We start from the raw sequence: 21,290 nt of genomic DNA on the forward strand, positions 1-21,290 counted from the left end.
CTGTTGCCGAGGTAAGTTTGTAAGTTTTCTTCTTACAGTAAAATGTTGTTGTGGTTTAGGTGAATAAACCTATTAGGATGCCGTGGAAAATCCCAGGGGGTGAAAATGAAGCGTTGTTTTGTCTGCTCAGATATTTGAACACTTTTGTTAGACCCTGGTTTTCATTAGAATGCATTATGGTCTCTAACATACAAAAGCAACCTAATTCAGGCTATAAAACAATCCCCCGTGGAGCTCAGGTAATAATGCAAATCTGAGATTCTTCATTAGCAACAAGACAGCAAGCAGCCATAATTTATTGCATGTTAAAAAGCACAAGCGGTTTGTCTTGAAAGTATTTCAAGACATCGTTTATCAAAGAGTTTGTAAATGGCTGCATTCAGGTTTGAATGCTCGACGCTAGAACCTTATTTCCATTTCTGTGGCTGGAGGGCAAAGAGAGAGAGAAAGAGATGGCAGACACATCGGGCTGTTTCAGTGTAACTTTTTAATTATCTTTTATGCTGATTTTCTTCATCAGGCCTTCAGGACAAGAGAAAGCATCATAAAAACAATTACAGAAGTGTTTGTGTTTTTCTTATCATCACAGAAATGCCACCGCAGGGCCCAATTCGTCCTCGCTCTCGTTTATACACCTCTATGGCGCGATGCAATTCAAGGATGTTCTGCTGGGGACGAGAGACGGTGTTTAAGTGTCCTTAGGAAATTTCTCTGGAGTGCAAGTCCTTTTCAAAGGAATCTTATTAAGACATATCGGAGTTATTAGGAAAGCAGGCACAAATAGTCCACTAAGCACACAGGTTTATAAGGTTTTATATGTTTAAACCAGACAATGCTATATTTGTGTCCTTCAGAAAGTATCGAGCTGCTAAGACGAGAAACAATTAATTCTCTAGCCTTTAATTTTGCCAAAAGGGACATCTTTCTCTCTCTCTTTCTCTAATTTTAGCTATCTTTCTCCACTTCTCTCTCTCTGGTGAGGTAGCTGTGCTCTCTGTGATATGTCTGTAGCCTGCAGTGAAGCTGAGTGCCTTAGGCAAATTATAAAGTGAGGGGTCTGGTTTGGGGCTTTGTGCTCGAAGGGCAGCAAAACTTCTGAAAGAGACTCTGATGAGTTAAAGTACACTTCTTCAGCTTTATACTTCAGCCCAAGGCACATTTTAAATACACACAGTCACCATACGCACACATAGACTTGAAGAAACACCACCAAAAGCCATAGACTTGGAGAATCAAGTTAAGTATACTGTAGAATATGAAACTGTGTAGTTGTTACCTTAAGGCAATATTTCTACCTAATTTCACCTTTAAAATGACTTTTGTTGGTGTAACCTATAATAGGCAGGTTACTTTAGTCATATTAAAACATTCCTAACTAGAATATAACAATTTAATTTAGAGGCTACCAGGTGAATTTCACTAAAGTGTCAGATTTTTTGTTTGTTTGTTTTCAAATAAATTTGTGCTTTTATTCAGCAAGGATATGTTAAATTCACAACAAATACATCTTGTTACAAAAGATTTCGATTTCAAATAAATGCAATTATTTTGAACTTTCTGTTTATTTAAAAAAAAAAGTAAATTATATATACACATATATACTGTATATATATATATTATATTATAAAATGTAATATAAAATGTAATATCAATATTACTGTTTTTACAGTATTTTTGATCAAATGGGAGAGATTCCTTGGGGAGCAAGAGACTAATTTAAAAAACTTTTGAACGGACGTGTAAATTTTTTAGGGTTACCTGACATTTTATTTGGATGGAATATTACATTCATTTTGAAATCATATTATTCACTTTTTCTTTTCTTTTTTTACAGTAAGATAATATGCATTTCTAATCACTGGACACCATAACTCTGCTTTGTCAGGCATGCAGCCTAAATTAGCCTGAATCTAAATTAACTGAATTTATTCAAGACACAAACATTATTTTTCAATATGACCCTTAGGCCTGATTTCACAGACAGGGCTTAGATTAAGCCAGTACATTAATACATTAAAGTAGCTTTTATAAATGTTCCTTAGAATAAAACATTACTGGTGTGCAACAGTTCACAAGAAGAAGGAGGAGGAAGTCAGGGATGGTGAATAATCCAGTCGTTATTTAACTCAAAAAAATTAACAGAAAATAATCCAGTGGGGCTCTCTGCCTAGCACCATGAACAAAAACAGAAAAACAGTCCTTATATATATTTACTGTATATATATTACAGTTATATATTACAATATATATTACTGTATATACATATATATTACACACTGATTCTATACTGACAGTATCCATATGAAAAGTTTCAATGTACATCTTATTTCAGATAAGACTGTTAAAATGCTTTCACAAATGGCTGGAATTAATCTTTTTAGCAATATGTGAATTATCTGCTTTCTGCGTGAGACTGGGTTTACACATAGAAATGATTACCACACATTGAGCTATCACCACATTTATTTATATAACAGCCATGGGAATGAGAAGTCAAGCAGTGGGGGGTAAAGGAAGTCATTCTGTCCAACAAAGGCTCTTGATTAAAAAAAAAAAGAAAGAAGGAAAATATAATAATCAAAATGTTCTGATTATGTTTGTGGGCGAGATGGTGGTTTGTTTGGTAGGCCTATTTTATAGTTTTAACCATATTATTTTGTGTTTTTATTTGTTATGGTGCTGTTACAGCAACGCACTAATGCATTGCTATTTGTGGGGTGGCATTTCCTGAACAACTTAGCATATGTGCAGTTGAGCTTGTTTTGTGACTGAACGTATTGTGAGTAATGAACAGAAGCTGAGAATTGAGAGAAACTTGCCCTCTGACCTCAGTCTTTCTCAAACTTCAGCAGAATCCTTGAAACTTTGAAGTAATTAATAACTCCGAGTTCTGCTGTGCACTGATCTCGTCCCAACCCTGGAATAAAATGGAAGGGAAAAACAAGTTATGAACCAAAAGCGTTTAGCAGTCCTCTTCACAGTCTGACGGCAAGATGCAATAAATCAAAATACACAGAAGAACCTCCAAACACAAGGTATACATAGAAGTGCATTATGCTACTAGTCTTGGACTGCTCTAGATATAACTCTAGAAACATTTCTGCCAGTTTGATTATTAAAATATTGTTGATTATGGTCATGTCACCCATCCACAGTCTTATTTTGTGCTGCATTGCGATTAATTGTCATACAAATAAGTGTGATTAACAATCATGTCTCTTATGTTTTTTATACTTGGAATTGTAATAATATTAAAAATAAATAATAAAATAGGTCCATATTATTTACTTTAATGGTGTGAAAATTTATATTTAATGAATTATAATATAATTGTCCCGAATCAGCCAGGCATCAACCAATCACAGCAGTCACAATCACCCGAGTAGTGATCCCCCGCACTTGCTTCACATTTCCTCATCATCTCCCTCTGCATACTGTATAAGCACACACCTCACAGTCACTTCGTCTGGTCTTGTTTGAGCAAAGGATTCACTTACCTGTTGACTCCAAGTTCCCAAAGTATGTTGCCTCTCTCCACCGTCTTCCTGTTCCTCATTGTCTCCAGCATCTCCTGTTCAGTGTTGTGTCAAATTGGATACTTACCTGTTCCTCATCGAGGTGTGTGTCATCTTTATACTTCCACGATCTCCACTCCACCTGCAATACAGAGACTGTCAGTATCATTCCATTACTCATCTGCAAACTGCCATACGTCAACAAATACTCACAACTTGTGAGTCACAAGCATTGCTCATTGCTCTCCTATGTTAAATAATGAAATATATCTGTCTTGAGTCGCTGTTCCATAACAATAACATGCTATAATACATACACATTCATTTCATATGAAGGAGGACCTTTGACTGTGTTTGTGAACATTTACAACAATGCTTTTTTTATTCTTTGGCAAAATTATATTGACATTTAAACTGCGGTTGAATCAAAATAATTGTGATTAGATCGAATAACCATGATCAGAACCACTAATTATTTTATATATCTATATACTGTACTACGGACATGCATATACTCCTGGGCAGAAAAAAAGGGCCAAGCCAAAAATGACTATTTAGTGGTCTTTTAACGGTCTAAACGGAAATTAGCAAGAATTGCACAAATACTCTATATAAAGTAATAGCATCCAGCTTTTTACAGGAAGAAGTCAGTGTTGTTCCACTCAATGATGGATTTAAACAGTTCATGAGTATAGTTGATAAATGTCTCTCAGTTTGTTTGAGTTTAATGTGATACCAAATAGGGTTCAAATCTGGACTCTGACCACCGGACCGAAACTTGAGCTTGACGGACTTGTTCTCAAGCAACTTCTTGGTTGTCTTTGCAATTTGGGCAGTCACACTGTCTTGTTGAAAATGTTGAAAAATAACATCTGATAATTCCTCTTTAGATGATAACTTTTTGTTGTGTTGAAGAAGCAATTTCAGCAATATTCTCCTGTACTCCAAAGCAATAAATGACGTTTCACAGTGAAGTAGCTCACCAATACCAGCAGCTAAAAAGCCTCCGCACACAATGACACTCTTCCTCCATACTTCACTGTGGTAGAGATGCATTTATCATTATATTTCTCAGCAGATTTTCAAGGACACTGCTTTGGAGCATCACCAGGCAACTCGATTCATGACTCCACACACAACTTCACATATTCTGCCAAAAACTTAATTCTTTTTGGAGACAGCAATGGGTTAAGTGCATTCGCCAAGACAATTAAAAGCTTGGCCCATTGTTTTTTTTCTGGCCATATATTTAGAATAATCACAACATAGAGTAATATATGTATCTTTAATTACACATTGGCTTATGAACATGAAATCTGACAAACCTAAAGTAGCAATACATAACAGAAAAGGTTTTCAATTAATTTCATGGTTGGGAGTCAGATGTGAACACTGTAACCGTAACGGCTCTGAATGATTCACTGAGCGAATCTGATTCTTTATGACTGAAGAATCAGTTTATAGGAGTCAGTTGTTCACAAATTCATTCGTGGAGTGGAGCATGATGAAGCTGCATATCAAAAAGTGTCCCAGTGGCAACTAGATGCAAAGTTAGTTGCAAATGTTAATTTTTTTGGCAAGTTTGCAACTATTTACGTAGCCCTGATTAAAGGAACCGATAAAATTAAGTGATCGCTTAAATTGATTAAATACTACAAGGGCATAAAGAGTGAACAGGAGCTTTTATAAAAAAATCTCACCGTTCTTTTCCCTCAGACTTTAAAACTCTCCTTTTGCTCCACTTGCTTAAAGAAAAACTCATTGAAGCGCACACACACACGCACGCACACACTGAAATATACTTTTTATTCGCTCTCTTTCAGTCTTAGTGACGTCTCTACAGTAGACTTTATCTTTCCCTCCATATGTTAGAGTGAGGCAAAACATATTACAGCTGACACTCACGCAGACTATCATAGACCAGTGCAATACAAAAGAAATGACTTGGGAACTGTAGTGATGGTTTTCAAGGGCTATATGGCAATATAGCAATGATTAGAAAGAGATGAGAAAAGTTTTTCAAAGGGCTTTAAGATATTGTAATAACGTAACGCCCCATAATTCCCATCCAAATCAAATGCAAATCCAGAAGTGTGTTTGTATTTCAGCATTACTCTTGTAGATCTTTCACCCTTTTCAATCACACTTCTTGAAGATTTATAGTGCATGTCTGCTCATACATGTAATTTCTTTTCTATTTTTTTTTAACAAGAAACTTATGAATTAGGAATTTTACTGTCCAGGAACTTAAAGTTCACACACCTAAAAAAAAAAAACACCTAAGAAAAATCCGATAACACTTTACTTGAAGGGGTGTGCATAAGACTGACATGACACCTTCAAAATCATGACATGACACATGTCATGAATATGAAGGAGATTTTATGCATGTTTATGACAAATGTCATTAAGTGTCATTCAATTATGACATTTTCTAATGCAATATGACATTGTTTGAGATGTCTTTGTTATGACAACTTGACACAAACCAATACATCATAACCTGTCAGTGTCTTTGTCATGACAACTTGACATTACTAAGACAACACATCCTGTCATAAATATGTCATAAACATGACATAGCAGATTAATTATCAAACTTAAACCACTTAGCTTTATGGGTTAACATTACATTAATGACAGTTGTCATAAACATGCAAGAAAGATATTTAAAAAAATGTCAGAAACCAAACAGTTAACTGGTCCTATACTGGATACATTCTTCAAATTATCTTCCTTTGTGTTCAGCAGAAGAAAGAAATGCATACAGGTTTGAAACAATTTGAGGGTGAGTATATGATGACAGAACTTTCATTTTAAAGTGAACTATCCCTTTAAGGCAAACAAAAAATTTATTAAAAAAATAAAATGTACACAAAAATATCTTCTTAATGTCTTTTATTAAGATAAAAAAGTAAGCATTAAAGAAACTCGAACTTAAAATGTTACAAAATGTGTGCAATGTAAAAGTGTAAATGTAACAATCAAGGTGAACTTTGAGGTAGATCAACATCTGTAATGGTAGGGGTGTAACGGTTCACAAAATTAATGGTTCTATACAATACAGTGGTGTCACGGTAAGGTACATTTTCGATACAGCAAAAAGAAAGAAATGCCAAAGAAATTTCCTTGATAAAAAAAAAAAAAAAAAAAAATATTAAAAAGAAAAATTATTTTTAAATACGTGTGAGTTTTCCTACATCTCGAAACTTAGTTTTATAAATGGGGGTAATCTTTAAAGGATGAACAAATAATGTTTTGGTCATCACATTAAAAATAACATTTAAATATGATAATATTTTATTTTTGAAGTGCTGGAAAAAGATGTGACGTACTTGAAATCCTTTTACTATTCCTACCAAACTTCCATGGTTACCTTACAGTTAGTGTTACTACATTAAATCCATGGTGAATGTTGCAGATCTGTGGACTTAAAGGATTAGTTCACTTTAAAAAAAAAAAATTGCTGATAATTTACTCACCCCCATGTCATCCAAGATGTCCATGTCTTTCTTTCTTCAGTCGAAAAGAAATGAACGTTTTTGATGAAAACATTTCTCCATATAATGGACTTCAATGGGCCCCAAACGGTTCAAGGTCCAAATGACAGTGCAGCTTCAAAGGGCTTTAAATTAACCAAATATTTATAGCCTATTTGCTTGTTCCTACTCGAAAATGACTATTTTTAAGGTGACAATCCTTTATACATGTGAAGATTGTACTGTATGTTGAAGATTGTATCTTCTGTTATAAATATGAAGATTGACATTTCGTTAATTAAAATATTAAGCACATAATATTGTAAAATAAATAAATAATTTGTTCTGTTAGATGGCGTTTTGACTACTTTTTGTATTTTGTATAATTATCTCTAGGAATTGAAGATAGCCTATATTAACAAACAATATTATATAATAATATAATATATATATAACCTATAAGGCCTATAGCCTACATTTTTAAAAAGGGCCTATTTTTTCCTGGTTTCCGTTCACCTCAAAATCCCTCAAAATTGACTGGTATCGCTACGAACCGGAGTCGTAGTCATGGCGGCGCGCATTGTTTAGAGCAGAATAAGGTGAATAAGCATGACCTTTTCAACGTAATTGCGTATTACGTGACGTGACCAGACCCTTATTCATCGTCTGGTATAGTTTAAAGCCCTTTGAAGCTGCACTGTCATTTGGACCCTGAACCGTTTGGGGCCCATTGAAGTCCATTATATGGAGAAATGTTTTCATCAAAAACCTTAATTTCTTTTCGACTGAAGAAAGAAAGACATGGACATCTTGGACGACATGGGGGTGAGTAAATTATCAGCAAAAGTTTTTTAAAAAGTGAACTAATCCTTTATAGCATATAACTAGTTTATTCATGGCACAATGTGTCTCCTGGTTTCCACGTCAGCTCTGTTTGATCCGTTAATAACGAAGAAATTTTAATGCTTCTCACTAGAACTTGCAGCGATGTTATTACTTCAGTGGCAAATTCAAATGCTTTCTTTACTGGATCTCTAAGTGCTGTGTAGTAACAGTGTCGCTTGATCAAGATCGGCTCGCGCTGCACTGATATTGGTCCAAACTGATAAACGGTCCGTGAGGCACAAAATAATAGCACGGTTTCGTTCCGCTTTCATTCCGCTTGCCATTTGATGTTGGGCAACGTTGTGGTGGTCGCGCGCATTTGAATGGAAATATTGAACGCTATATCGAAAAAATGTAATATCGTTACCGACAATGGTGTACTGTCGATAAATACCGATACCGCTTTATTGCCCGGCCCTACGTTCTGACGTACAACACAGAAGCGTTGCGGTGTTACACTACGTCAACTCACTCAGAGGCCCACACAGAAGAAAATGAATAGTTGAATAAAGTCGCACACAAAAAGTATTCTCGTCGCTTGATAAACTTAAGGTTGAGCCACTGTAGTCACTTGGACTATTTTAACGATGTCTTTACTAACTTTTCTGGGATGGCAGATATACCTAACCTAGCAGCCTATGAAGGAGTGAGCCAGCTCTCAGATTTCATCAAAAATATCATAATTTGTGTTCCGAAGATGAACGAAAGTCTTACGGGTTAGAACAACATGAGGGCGAGTAATTACTGACATAATTAACATTTTTGGGTGAACTAACCTTTTAAAGTATTGGATATAGGCTTAGCAGTTATTGGTCAATGGCTAAAAATCCCTTTCGTATTCTTTCAGGTAGCTCATTCTCACTATGTTTATTGTTCGCATGAATGATGGCGCATTGAAGATGACTTAGTCATCAGTCTGGATGGGAATCCCTGTACTCATTCTTCTTTCCTTTTATCCATTTACGCTGTACACATCCGGGAGCCAGGCTCTCATGGGTGAGAGGGCTTTGAAGAAGCCTGACAGCATCGTCCATCACACCAGCATTATTTACATTTAAATATGACTGATAAAGGGATAAGAGAGAGAGAGAGAGAGAGAGAGAGAGAGAGAGAGAGAGAGAGAGAGAGAGAGAGAGAGAGAGAGAGAGAGAGAGAGAGAGAGAGAGAGAGAGAGAGAGAGAGATGACCAGAAAGAATCACATATTTGCCTCTAAACATATCCATTATTCCTTTTTGGTAACTTAAAGGATTGTCAATGCTTGAGGAGATGATAATGCACATAACCACACTTTCTTTCTCCTGTTGTTTTCTTTTTCACTCACAAACTGTCAAAATCAGGCATTATTACATTTCAACTTCATTTCTTACTGCCCACTTAATTCACTTCAGTATAAATATATACATTTTCTGCTTGAATCTCTCTTTTGTCATGCTTTCCCAGTCTATCAACCTTTAATGCAGCTTCTATTTTCCACCAATAGATGGCACTGTGGTATTGGAGTGACAGCCATATTTCCGACCATTTCATCTGAGAACAACAGCTAAAGGTGGACGAATGAAGCGATGGGTATGAGGGAGAGGGCTGAAGCAATGGAGAATTGAAATGAGGGGTGTAGGCTTCACCGAAAGGCATATTCAGTTACAAAGCTATTACATAAGACAACTAATATAAGCCTGAAAGGTAGAGACGCACCATTCCTGCTTGAAAAAAAAAGGCGTAACTAAGCTGGTTTGATGGTCTGTTAGCTGATTTTAAGGCACAATTAAGCAGTTCTTTTAAAAATAATGGTTCTTTATTAGCATCTGTGGTTCCATGATGAACCTTAAATATCAATTGAATGGCAATCAGATGGCAATCTGTTGTGATTAGTCTGCCGCTTACATCGCGTGTTACAAACGATATGCCTATTACCATATCTGAATTTAAGCTCTGTATCTTCCTCAGCACTTGTAGACACATTACACAATGATACAATGGCGTCGGTTTTACGTTATCAATACAAGCCTGAGTCCTCATTCTTTTGATGTGCATGCAAAGTGGATTTGTTTTTGTAGAGCAGAAAACAGCATTTTCTTGGCATATCAACAACACGAACCAAATTCTTCTAGGCCTCAGCTAGATCTACAGTGTTCGAGGGCGGGTCAAAGTAGACGGTGTTCGCGGGCAGCCAATGAAGAGCATATAGGCTGGCACTATGCAAATGTGTTACAAACCTATGCAGGTTTGTATTAGGAAGTGAGACTGGAATTGTTGACGACTCTTTTCGGCAATTCAGAGTGGTTTCTTTCTTTTAAGAGATCATTTTGTTTGTTGTTCACTTTGGTCTTTAAAACTTTGCAGAACGTTTACATTCACAAACAGCTATATTACACACTGCATGAAAAAAGAAGCATAATGGCGGAATCGCTGCGAAAACCACCTTTTGAAATCTTTATTTTTAAGAATGCAGCTGAGCACAGGGTGTGAGACAAAATTATATCCTAGGCTGGTTTATGCTGCCTTTTTCTTTTTTCCCCTTTTGTTTACAGGGCTGTGGAACCATTTCCTATCTCCTAAAGGTGCCGTGGAAACTTGGAAACCCTTTCAAACCCTGTCACAGGGGAGATCAGAAACAATTTGGGGGACCAATTTGGGGAACAAACAGTGTGAGCCTGCAAATAGTAGGTAAAAGGACACTGAAGTGTCCAAACACAGCTGAAAGACTTGACAGGACCTTTGGTAGTTTGAAGTGTCTGATGTGACAGATAATTCTGTGTTTTAGCTTTTATGAGAGTTTTAGTCAATCCCTCATGCTCTCTTTCTGGAGAAAGCTTTGCAACTGTGACCAGTCTCCTCATGGCCTCTTCTAACAAAATATTGACCGAGATCTCTGTCACCTGCCCACATCAGGTATCACTCAATTTACGAGTGGGCTTATGTTTGTGTGTATGTGTATTGATGGTGTTCACAGGAGGTCCCTTGTGAAATCTCTGTGCTGGGTCACTAAATGGGTTGCGCCAACTCACTCTGAACCCGCATGGCCCATATGCCTATTCCATTAGTGTGCTGGGTATCGAGTCAAATTAACTTGTCCAGCTTGTTTTTCTGGCTTCCAGCTGCATTCTGATATGACAATAAATCTAGCAAACACTCACATTTAAGTGCATTAGTAAAAAAATAAAAATAAAATAAAAAACAGAAATATACAAAATATTAATGTAGGCAACCAGAAATTTTGTTTTGAATGCTGCAGTCTGTCAATTCTGTCATCATTTACAGTACTCTTCAACATGTCGTCCCAAACCTGTATGACTTTATTTCTTCTGCAGAACACAAAAGAAAAATATGTCAGTGGCGATTTTTTATCCGGGTATGCTGGGAGCGCTTTATGTCAAAAATACACCTGGTGCAGATACGTTGGATGGGTTTCACGTTCGCTGCTTAGTTGCTTACTCATCATGAAACATAGCAACACAGCTACAGTTTTATAATATATTAATATATTTGACCTTTTATTGAAAGTAGCCTACATTTACTTGTTGATGCAGTTGAGTGTGTTGTATTTGAGTCAGGCGCGACGCGTGAAAATATGCTGTAGCTTGTTTTTATAATTCCCAGAAACTACATGCTTCTTCACCTTTAAACGGTACGGCGCATCGGCTGAGGACACACATCTAAATCAGAGACGATAAATATGAAACACCATGGCAGGTGTCAATTTGAATGTATGCGAGAAGGTTTTTTTTATTGAGTAAAAAAAATCAAAAAAACAAAACAATATTAGAAGCCTTTATAAGTAAAATATAATTTGAAGAAATGTAAGAAGCTATAATACAAATATAATTATTCTTTAAAAATATGTTGAAATAATGCAAATATGACTTTAACAAACGCACATGTGATGAACAGCCTCAGATAGTTCTATTTACAGTAGTTCTATCTTTAACAGTTTATACGTTTTCGTTAACAATACATTTCCTTATTGAGAAAACAAACTACTATGAAAATAGTTTCAGTTATCTTTACATATATTTATCACAAATTTAGCAAGTCCACAAATGGCTTATGCAGAGCATTAGCAGCTTATATGGACACACGCCACTGATATACCACCACATGCCTTTAAATAGTTTTTTTTATCTATAGCCTACAATGAAACAAAAATACATTTTCAGATTGTTTTTACATACCATCATTCAAAAGTTTGGAGTCAGAAAATCAGCATATTAGAATGATTTCTGAGAGATCATGTGACACTGAAGACTGGAGAAATGGCTGCTGAAAATTCAGCTTGACCATAACAGAAATAAATTACTAAAATAATAATATTAGCTTTTATGAGCATATCAGACTTGTTTCAAAAGCATTATAGAAATCTTACCAACCCCAAACTTTTAAATAATTTGGGGTAAAATATACTTTTAAGAACACTGACTATATCTAGCTGTTTCCATCCAATGCTGCAAATTTAACTTATGCGCAAAATGGGAATATTGCATAAAACATTTGCGAATAAAGCAGCGTTTCCGTCCAGTGAATCGAGGACAACAAAATCGTCACTTCCTGATAAACTGTCGATAAATATCACTAAGAAAAGTAGAAGTCACTGTATATAATAGTTTACTTATAAATGACTTGCGTCTAAAAACGCATTTCGAAGGAAGATGCCTGCTGGTTGGGAACACGGTTGTGTAAGGCCCTGTCCCGAATGGCACCCTAAACACTCACAAGTCGGCACTTTCATGGAGCTCGCAACAGTGTGGGCTCGGCAAAAGTGCGCATTGAGGGTGCATATCGACTGCAACCAGACAAATGACAAATGGGACACTCTACAGTCTTAAAGGACACACGCACGCGGCACCCATTGTGAGTCCATAAGACCGTAAGTGCACATGATATGTGCCGTTTGGGACAGGGCTTTAGAAAGTTCTGGGAGGTAATTAATTATACCGAACCACATTGATGATAGACTTTGCTCAGGCATTTCAGAACAACCAAAACAGCAATTCAAATGCTGTGCAAAAACATGGGTCCGCTGGTTAGTCCAGTTATGTCATCCCATCGTGCCATCCCAAGTCACATGATTCTTTGATGCGCACAGAGGAATTTATTAGGTACATGTGTTTCCATCGTAGTTTTGCGCATGTTTTCTTATCGTATAAAAAATGTATCCGACTCAAACGAGTGCATATGTTTTTGTATGCGCATTTTTGGGAATTTATGTGCATCTTGGCATTTCCATCCAGCAGTTTTTTATGCAATATCCCAAAACGAGCATAAAAATAGGTGGACAGAAACATAGAAGCTACTGAATCAAGCAAAAACATGTAGCTGTACACTGTATTTGTGTTTGTGAGGGTATCTGTTGTGAGGTGCTCAGTACGCCAGTGTGTGTTAATTTACTGTTAACTACCCTCTTATTCACAAATTAAAACTCAGCTAATGAAGGGCTAGGCTATTACTGCTTTGTGAGAAATATCCTTAGAGCCAAAGCAGCATTACCTCTCTCATTTTATGAATTAAACCGTGGGAGTGCGTGTACATGCGTCTGCAATTTGCACTCTAAGTCATCAAAGGCCTCTATGGAATATGAAGCCAAGAATAGCCCACGTTGCAATGGGACCACCATTTCTCCTAATCGCCGATCCCTTCAAATGATCTAACGTCAGTTCACTGAATGGATTTTCTCTCTCTTGCTCTTCATGACTAAATTCTAAATCTGGCTTTATTGACTGTGCCTTGAGGTCTTTGAGTTTCCAGACTGGCCTCTAGGGCTTCACAGGCAGTTGCAGGGTGGGAGGAGAGGGAAGGGAGGGGACTCCAAAAGGTCTAAACCCGAGACTGGGGTTAAAGATGGTTCAGAGCCTATACTGCAGGCCAAGTATATTGATCCCCCGCAGCCATGTAGAGTGAAGTCATGCATTTAACATTACCAGTGCTGAAGGGAGAACGCTCATCCACAAGTCAATCACAGTGACAAATTGAACATCATGCTTTCTGACAGAACCAAACAAGACACGTTTCTGTGGTGTTTCTGTAGATTCTAAGAATATGAGACAGAATCAAATTGTCATATCACAATAATAATTAAAAGATAAGCAAAATTTTGTGCTGTCGTCATCTTAACAATTTGAATAACTTTAACATTTAAATATAAACTTTACAAAATATAAATGTAAAAAGTAAATTATGTTTCAAAGTGAATAAAGTGCAAAAGAGTCAAGTCAAGTCACATTATACGATACAGATTGTTTTAAAGCAGCTTCACAGTGATAAACAGGAACATAACAGAAACAATTATGCAAACTTCATCAAATATGAGACAAATTCAAATTCTGCTGTTAAGCACATCTAAAAAAAAGTGTAATTATTCAGCTAAAGTCAGTTCATGTCTCGTGTACGTTCTGTTTTGGTTAATTCTAGTTCCTGTTTCCTTTGTTCTAATGTTTCTATGGATACTGATTTGAATACACACCTGTTTCAGTTTCTGTTAATTCGCTTCCCATGTGTATTTAAGCCCTCCACCAATTGCTTCGCAAAATGATTCACTGTTTTGAAGCACTCGAAACGCCATATGCTGGTAACCCCCTCAGTCCATACATGCATGAAAAGGATTTTACAAACCAATTGCAAATGTTTTACTGAAAGTTTAATCTATTAAATGCATAAATATGAAGTGTATGTATAATGTTATTTTATTAAATTGTTGTTATTAAATTGTTCTGGATTTTTATGGAGAGCTTGGTTAATCAGGCCAATAAGAGACTATTAACAATTCTTCCCCTTCAATATACAAATGTGACAACAAAAAATGTATAAAATCGATCAGAGACCAGGTAAAAACCATATAGACACGGGTTCATTTAATCACCCCTATTGGCAAACCATTGGAATTTAGAAACATTGCTGTCACAAAGCCCTGTTTACTGAAATCACGTGACTCTGGCAGTTTGATATGCGCTCTGAATCACTGGTTCGAAACAAAAGATTCACAAAGGTTTCGAAGCTTCACAAAACATTTAGGCTTCGATAATAATAATAACGGGCATGTTATTTACCGCAATATACCGTATTATTTAGAGCTGCACAATTCTGGAAAATTGAGAATCATGTTTTTTTGTTTGTTTCTGTCACAGTGTGGTGTAAGATGATGAAAAAGATGAAGGCAGAAGATTCCAACATAAACTTTTACTCGTAAAATAATTCCACAGGTACAGGCAGGATTACACCAAAAACCACTTAAAGGTGCTCTAAGTAACTTATTTTACATTAACCGAACAGCTTCGGAGTCATTGGAATAGTTATATGACTTTTTTCGGGTTGAATGGTGGTCGTCTCGCACCCCCCGAGCGCCTGTAAGCGGAAAAAAACACACTTGCAACTTTGGGCCGGCAGGCTTACGTTAACGTTAGTTAAATATTGAGTTCTTTCGTCATGGCTGAACCGTTAAAAAAGAAACAAAGCTAGGAAAGCTTTGTCGGAGGACCAAAGAAAAAGATAACGGCAGAGTGACCGAGCAAGGAGTCAGACACGAGTTAATATCGGACCGGCATTTTCAGAATGGCCAGAACTGAGAGAAACAGAAGCCTGCAAATCCGATGCTGATCTGGCCTTCTTGCTATTGCACTTGTAAGTATCTTTTGAATAAACTGTGTTTAATATTTGTATTTCTTGTAATTGTAACCTCAGGATGTTTGCTTTTGTCTGTAAAGGTTTTTATTATGATCGCTGTCTGTTTTGGGCTTACTAGTACGCTAGATAGGCTACTGTAACTTAGATGTTAGAATTGTCATTAGCAAACACGTCAGTTTTCTGTAGTTGTTTGACCGTTCATTTAATTTTTAACCGAAATTAGTTCGACAATACATTGAAAAAAAAAAATTTAAATCATCCTTTCATTTAGCTTTTCGTCTGCCTCAGAATTGGTCAATATTGCATGTTATTGCATGCAGTGAGAATAAGCCCTGGATCATTGCAGGTAATTTCAAACAAACAATGCATTATGCAGGATTTAGTGCCCTGTAAGGATGCAGTCATTTTACTCATAATAATGTGGTGTGATTACAGGTTCTGCAGCTCACCAGGGCTCTGACTGCTGGAGAAAAGGTGGTTGACCCAGGCGAAGAAGTTCATAAACTTCAGGTAAGCATCTACAGTCAAAATCGCATTTGACATTTTTTAGTACTCAAGCATTTGTCTTGTCTTATTTTACGAGAGCAGATTGGAAGGTTATTCATGTGTTGAGGAGTTCTTATTGTCTATTTCCCACCCAACCACACAGGACCACATCAGACCTGGAAAGCTTCCAGAATCACATTTTAATGTATGCCGCAAAGCGCATGGCATATACACCTTTTGTCTTCAGGACCCGGACTTTGCTTGCAGCTATCGACTACAACAAGCATAACCGACGGCTGCCAGCACGCAATCGGGAGGGACACAAGATGTAAGTTGTTACTGGTTTTTTTTTGTATAACGAAAAGCTATCTTTTGTTAACAATCTTTTATGAATAATTAATATAAAAAAAAATCAAAGACTTGGGGGGTGTACACGATGAAGGAAAAGAAACAATACTCCTACATTCCAGACATACAGAGGGCCATTCTGTCCAGGAGGCTGACAAGTGGGACCGGCCTTCCCAGAAATGTTTCACTTAGGCCTGACGACCCAAGACGGCTGGGTCTTCTTGCTCCTGTACAACCACCGCCCACACACAAACTTGTAAGAGGACACATATCAAGAGGGAACATTGTGTCCGAAAACCCCCAAGACTAACGTAACTGCGATCTTCTATACAGAAAATTATAGATAAAATTATAATGTCATGCAGCACTGGCACTTATATGTTTGATTCTTGTATTTTATTCAAATAAATATATTTTCTAAGAAAAAGTGTGTGTAACTGAACAACTGAAAACAACAAAGGTGAGGCAAACATTATTTATTTCAAAAGATTGAAAATAAAAACTATTTACAATAATGGTGATACAATCAATATAAATGATTTCAATTACATCAAACGTCGCACCCTGTAGCCAGTGTAGTGGGCCCTGGGGTCAGGAAATGTGTCCCTGATCTTCCACACACAGCAACTCAAGGTATAACAACCCTATTGCTCACACCCAGGCGACCATGCTGCCACAAGACAAACTGTCTATAGGCCGCATGTCGAAATTGTCTCTGCTCAAGTCCGGGCTCCGGGTTGTCATCAAGTGCAAAAATGTTGTTCCATGCAGCACGGGCCAGCCGCAACACACCCTCATCCAAAACAAAGACTGACTGAACTGAAGTGAACTAAATACAAACACTGATGAACAGAAACAGGTGAGACAGATGAACAAGACAATGAACAGGTTGGTAATGAGGAAGTGAGTTCAGGTGTGAAGACAAGAGGGATTATGGGAAGTGTAGTGCAGACGAAGACAGAGTGGTGCAGACGATGACTGTGACATTACTCCCCCCTCCCACCAGGCGCGAACCGCGCCGTAGAAGGCAGAACACGGGAGGGAGGGTGGGCATCCTGGAGTCTGTGACCAGAAGGTGGACAGGGAGAGGACAGACAGGAGACTCCAGGATGGTATCGCCGACCATGGCGGAGAAGACCCTTCGGGTGGCCATGGCGGAGAAGACCCTTCGGGTGGCCATGGCGGAGAAGACCCTTCGGGTGGCCATGGCGGAGAAGACCCTTCGGGTGGCCATGGCGGAGAAGACCCTTCGGGTGGCCATGGCGGAGAAGACCCTTCGGGTGGCCATGGCGGAGAAGACCCTTCGGGTGGCCATGGCGGAGAAGACCCTTGGGGCGGCCATGGCGGAGAAGACCCTTGGGGCGGCCATGGCGGAGAAGACCCTTCGGGCGGCCATGGCGGGGAAGACCCTTCGGGCGGCTATGGCGGAGACGTCCCTTCGAGTGGCCATGGGAACCGTGTCGGAAGGGCCTCCACGATCCCCTCAGAGGACTTATTGCCCCCCCCCAGAGGTCAGCACTGGACAGGACCAGCAGCAAAGACGGGTCTGGACTGGACGGGACCAGCAGCGAAGAGGGCTCTGAGCTGAACGGGACCAGCGGTTCTGAGGGCTCTGAGCTGGACGGGACCAGCGGCGAAGGCGGTCCTGCCGGGACCAGCGGTGAAGGCGGTCCTGGGCTGGATGGGACCAGCGGCGAAGGCGATTCTGGGCTTGACGGGACCAGCGGCGAAGGCGGCTCTGGGCTGGACGGGACCAGCGGCGAAGGCGGCTCTGGGCTGGACGGGACCAGCGGTGAAGGGGGCTTTGCTCTGGGCAGGACCAGCAGTGAAGAGGGCTCTGAGCTGGGCAGGACTAGCTGTGAAGAGGGCTCTGAGCTGGGCAGGACCAGCGGTGAAGAGGGCTTTGCGCTGGGCAGGACCAGCGGTGACGAGGGAATCATCTCAGGCTGGGCAGGCATGACAGGAATCGTCTCAGGCTGGGCAGGCCGGACGTGAATCGTCTCTGGCTGGGCAGGCTGGACGTGAATCGTCTCAGGCTGTGGAACGTCGTACTGTGGGATAAAGCTCTCCAGACAAATGGAGAGCGCCTCTCTCCAGTCCAGACCGGAGAGATCTGGGAGCTCCCTCGGATCAACACCGTTAGCCCCCATACGATAACAGACCTTGAGCATTTCATCATTCAAGGTGCTGGTGACGGCGAGAAGATAAAACTCCTCTGTATATTCAAGCAGATCGCGGCTACCCAGAGCCACCGACGCGATCTGTCCAGCAAGTTCCCAACTCATTTTATGGTCCGTTCTTCTGTCACGGTATGATGTAAGATGAGGAAAAAGATGAAGGCAGAAGATTCCAACATAAACTTTTACTCGTAAAATAATTCCACAGGTACAGGCAGGATTACACCAAAAACCACTTAAAGATAAGAACGGACAAAGACTGACTGAACTGAAGGGAAGAAAATACAAACACTGATGAACAGAAACAGGTGAGACAGATGAACAAGACGATGAACAGGTGGGTAATGAGGAAGTGAGTTCAGGTGTGAAAACAAGATGGATTCTGGGAAGTGTAGTGCAGACGAAGACAGAGTGGTACAGACGATGACTGTGACAGTTTGTTTAAAAAAGAAATCACGATTCTGAGTAGCACATTATAGATATAGCACATTAGTTCCCTTATTTTCATTCTGGAGATGCTTTAACCTGCTTTGGATGCATTCCACAAAATGAGATTTGTTGTCTGAGGGGTTGTTCCAACCACTGGTTGAGGTACTGTATGCAGTGTGGTTTTTGGGCAGGTAAGGGTGGATGAGTCTGAGCCCCAGGGCTTCATGCCTTCTTAGGCAAAGCACAAAGTGAAATAATCACACTGAAATGTTCTAAATCCACTGCATATCTGTGTGTGAGCATGTATAATGGTGTGTGTGTATATAGTACGTTCACATTCCTTTTTACAATGGGTAAGATCATAAGAACATGTGACAGCCTTCTAATATTATGTGTGTTCATTCATCCATTGTGTTGCAATTTTCTTTGAAATCTTTCTGTCATGTTACCTTGTCTGTGTCAAATGAAGATCAGAGTTGACATTGTGGTACTGATTTCCTTACAGGCAGATAAAGGATTTCTCCGATAGGTGATTGCAACAAATGAAGATGGGGTGAAGACAACACACACATAAACACATATGCGCACACTTTATCTCACAAACATGCACTTAGACACAAAGAATGTAGATTACAGTTATTAGTTTGCACCTGTGGCTAAATCAATAGGTGCACTCAGACAAGAGTACAGAAACATCCTCTCATCTCATGTTGTTAAGTAAAGCATACGCTCACATTTAGTAGATTAATCACAAATAAATAGGATTCAAACCTTGCCACAAGAAAGATAAGCCTGGAATGAGGGTGTAGGTCTATATATTTTATGGAATGCATTATTATGTCTGACATGATAACCATGTTCCTTTCCTTTTCATACAACGCAATGATGTGAACAAACTGTTCTTTGCTTAATCAACAGGCAAGTTAAGCAATAAATAAACTCCCTGCCAATCTAACCAAGACCAAAATTATCAAGTGGTTCTCATTCTTTTGTATATTTCTAATGGGCGAGGCACTGTGGGAAGGAAATTAGCAGAGGGTGTTTAAGGTTTGGGAGAGCTTCAATGTGTTCAATTCATTTCTACAATAATTTTGACATAGACACATGCATCTTTGGGGTCGATAAGATTTTGCTTACTAAGCTGCATCTATTTGATTAAAAAGGTAATACTGTGGAATGTTACTGTACTTTAAATCTGTTTTTTATTTTTATTTTATTTTTTAACTAAACTTATTTCTGTTAGCAGCCATTTCTCCAATCTTTAGTGCCACACAATCCTTCATAAACCATTTTAATAAGTTGATTTGCTCAAAAAACATTATTACTATCAATGTTGAAGACAGCTGTTCTACTTCATATTTCTTATGGAAACCATGATGCTTTTTTTTAGGATTCTTTAATGAATAGAAAGTTCAAAAGAACAGCATTTTAGATCATAAATGTCTTACCTGTCACTTTGGATCAACCTAATGCATCCTTTCTGAATTAAAGTGTTTCTTACAAAAATAACATCTTACTACCCCAAACTTTTAAATGTATATGAAAACACATGATGTACCACATGGTAATATTTTGAATTAATTAGATGGTTAGCCATGTCTAAAAGCTTGAAAGCGGTTTTATAGGCACAATTTGGACATGAAATCACAGCACATTTCCAAACAAGCATGTTTCAGTGAGTAAACAGACCTCTCACAGCAACAGACAAAACTGCACTGTTATCAGAAATATGAGAGCGATGTGCTGGAAGTTTACTTGATTAGGCAATATCAGCAGTAATAAGATATTCTCAGGAGTAAAAGAAAAATAACTAATTGGAAGGTGAAACACATGACACCGGCTGACATTTTGATTACCCCCCCCCCTCCCTTTTTTTCTTCATTTACATTTACGCATTTGGCAGATGCTTTTTATCCAAAGCGACTTACAAGGTACACATTTACATTCTTATCAGTTCTTATCAATTTGTTCAATCACTAATTTGTTCAGTTTTTTTTCAAACAAATGGCAATCCAAAATGCTAGCAGGTAACACTGCAGGGCTCTAAATAATGCTGTGATGTTCACAAATCACTTGTTCTTAAGTTAATAACGAAGCAAGGTAAACCTCATCTGTCTATCTCATCTGCAACATCAGCAACACAAGCTTCAAATTATTCACGATTACAAATGTCTGCTCTTAAACATGTCTTACAAATGAAATGCATGCGTCACATCACACAAAACATAAACACGGAAATAAATGGACGCAGAGCTCAGAGAGGCATCTTGGAATATGATTCTCCATTTGGCTCTGTGCCCGCAACTCCCCTTCCAGCCTGAGAGAAGGTGGGGATATTTTATTCATGCTATCGGGAAGT

At 38.5% G+C, this 21,290-nt stretch overlaps 1 long non-coding RNA gene across 3 annotated transcripts in view; it reads right to left on the minus strand.

Moving 5' to 3' along the window:
* Positions 1–1,692: 1,692 nt before the first annotated feature.
* Positions 1,693–21,290, minus strand: part of LOC307008142 — an 82,457-nt gene continuing 62,859 nt past the window's right edge. Inside the window, exons 3-4 of one of the 3 annotated variants that reach the window (XR_013799757.1) lie at positions 2,828–3,657; positions 1,693–2,167 (exon numbers count right to left, since the gene is read on the minus strand). This is a non-coding gene — a long non-coding RNA (uncharacterized lncRNA). Of the gene's footprint in view, positions 2,168–2,557; positions 3,658–21,290 lie in introns of those variants that run through there. The other 2 variants (XR_013799758.1, XR_013799759.1) reach the window with 2 other exon arrangements.

The sequence above is a fragment of the Phoxinus phoxinus genome, assembly GCF_949152265.1.
Source record: "Phoxinus phoxinus genome assembly, chromosome: 12".
Taxonomy (NCBI): Eukaryota; Metazoa; Chordata; class Actinopteri; order Cypriniformes; family Leuciscidae; genus Phoxinus; species Phoxinus phoxinus.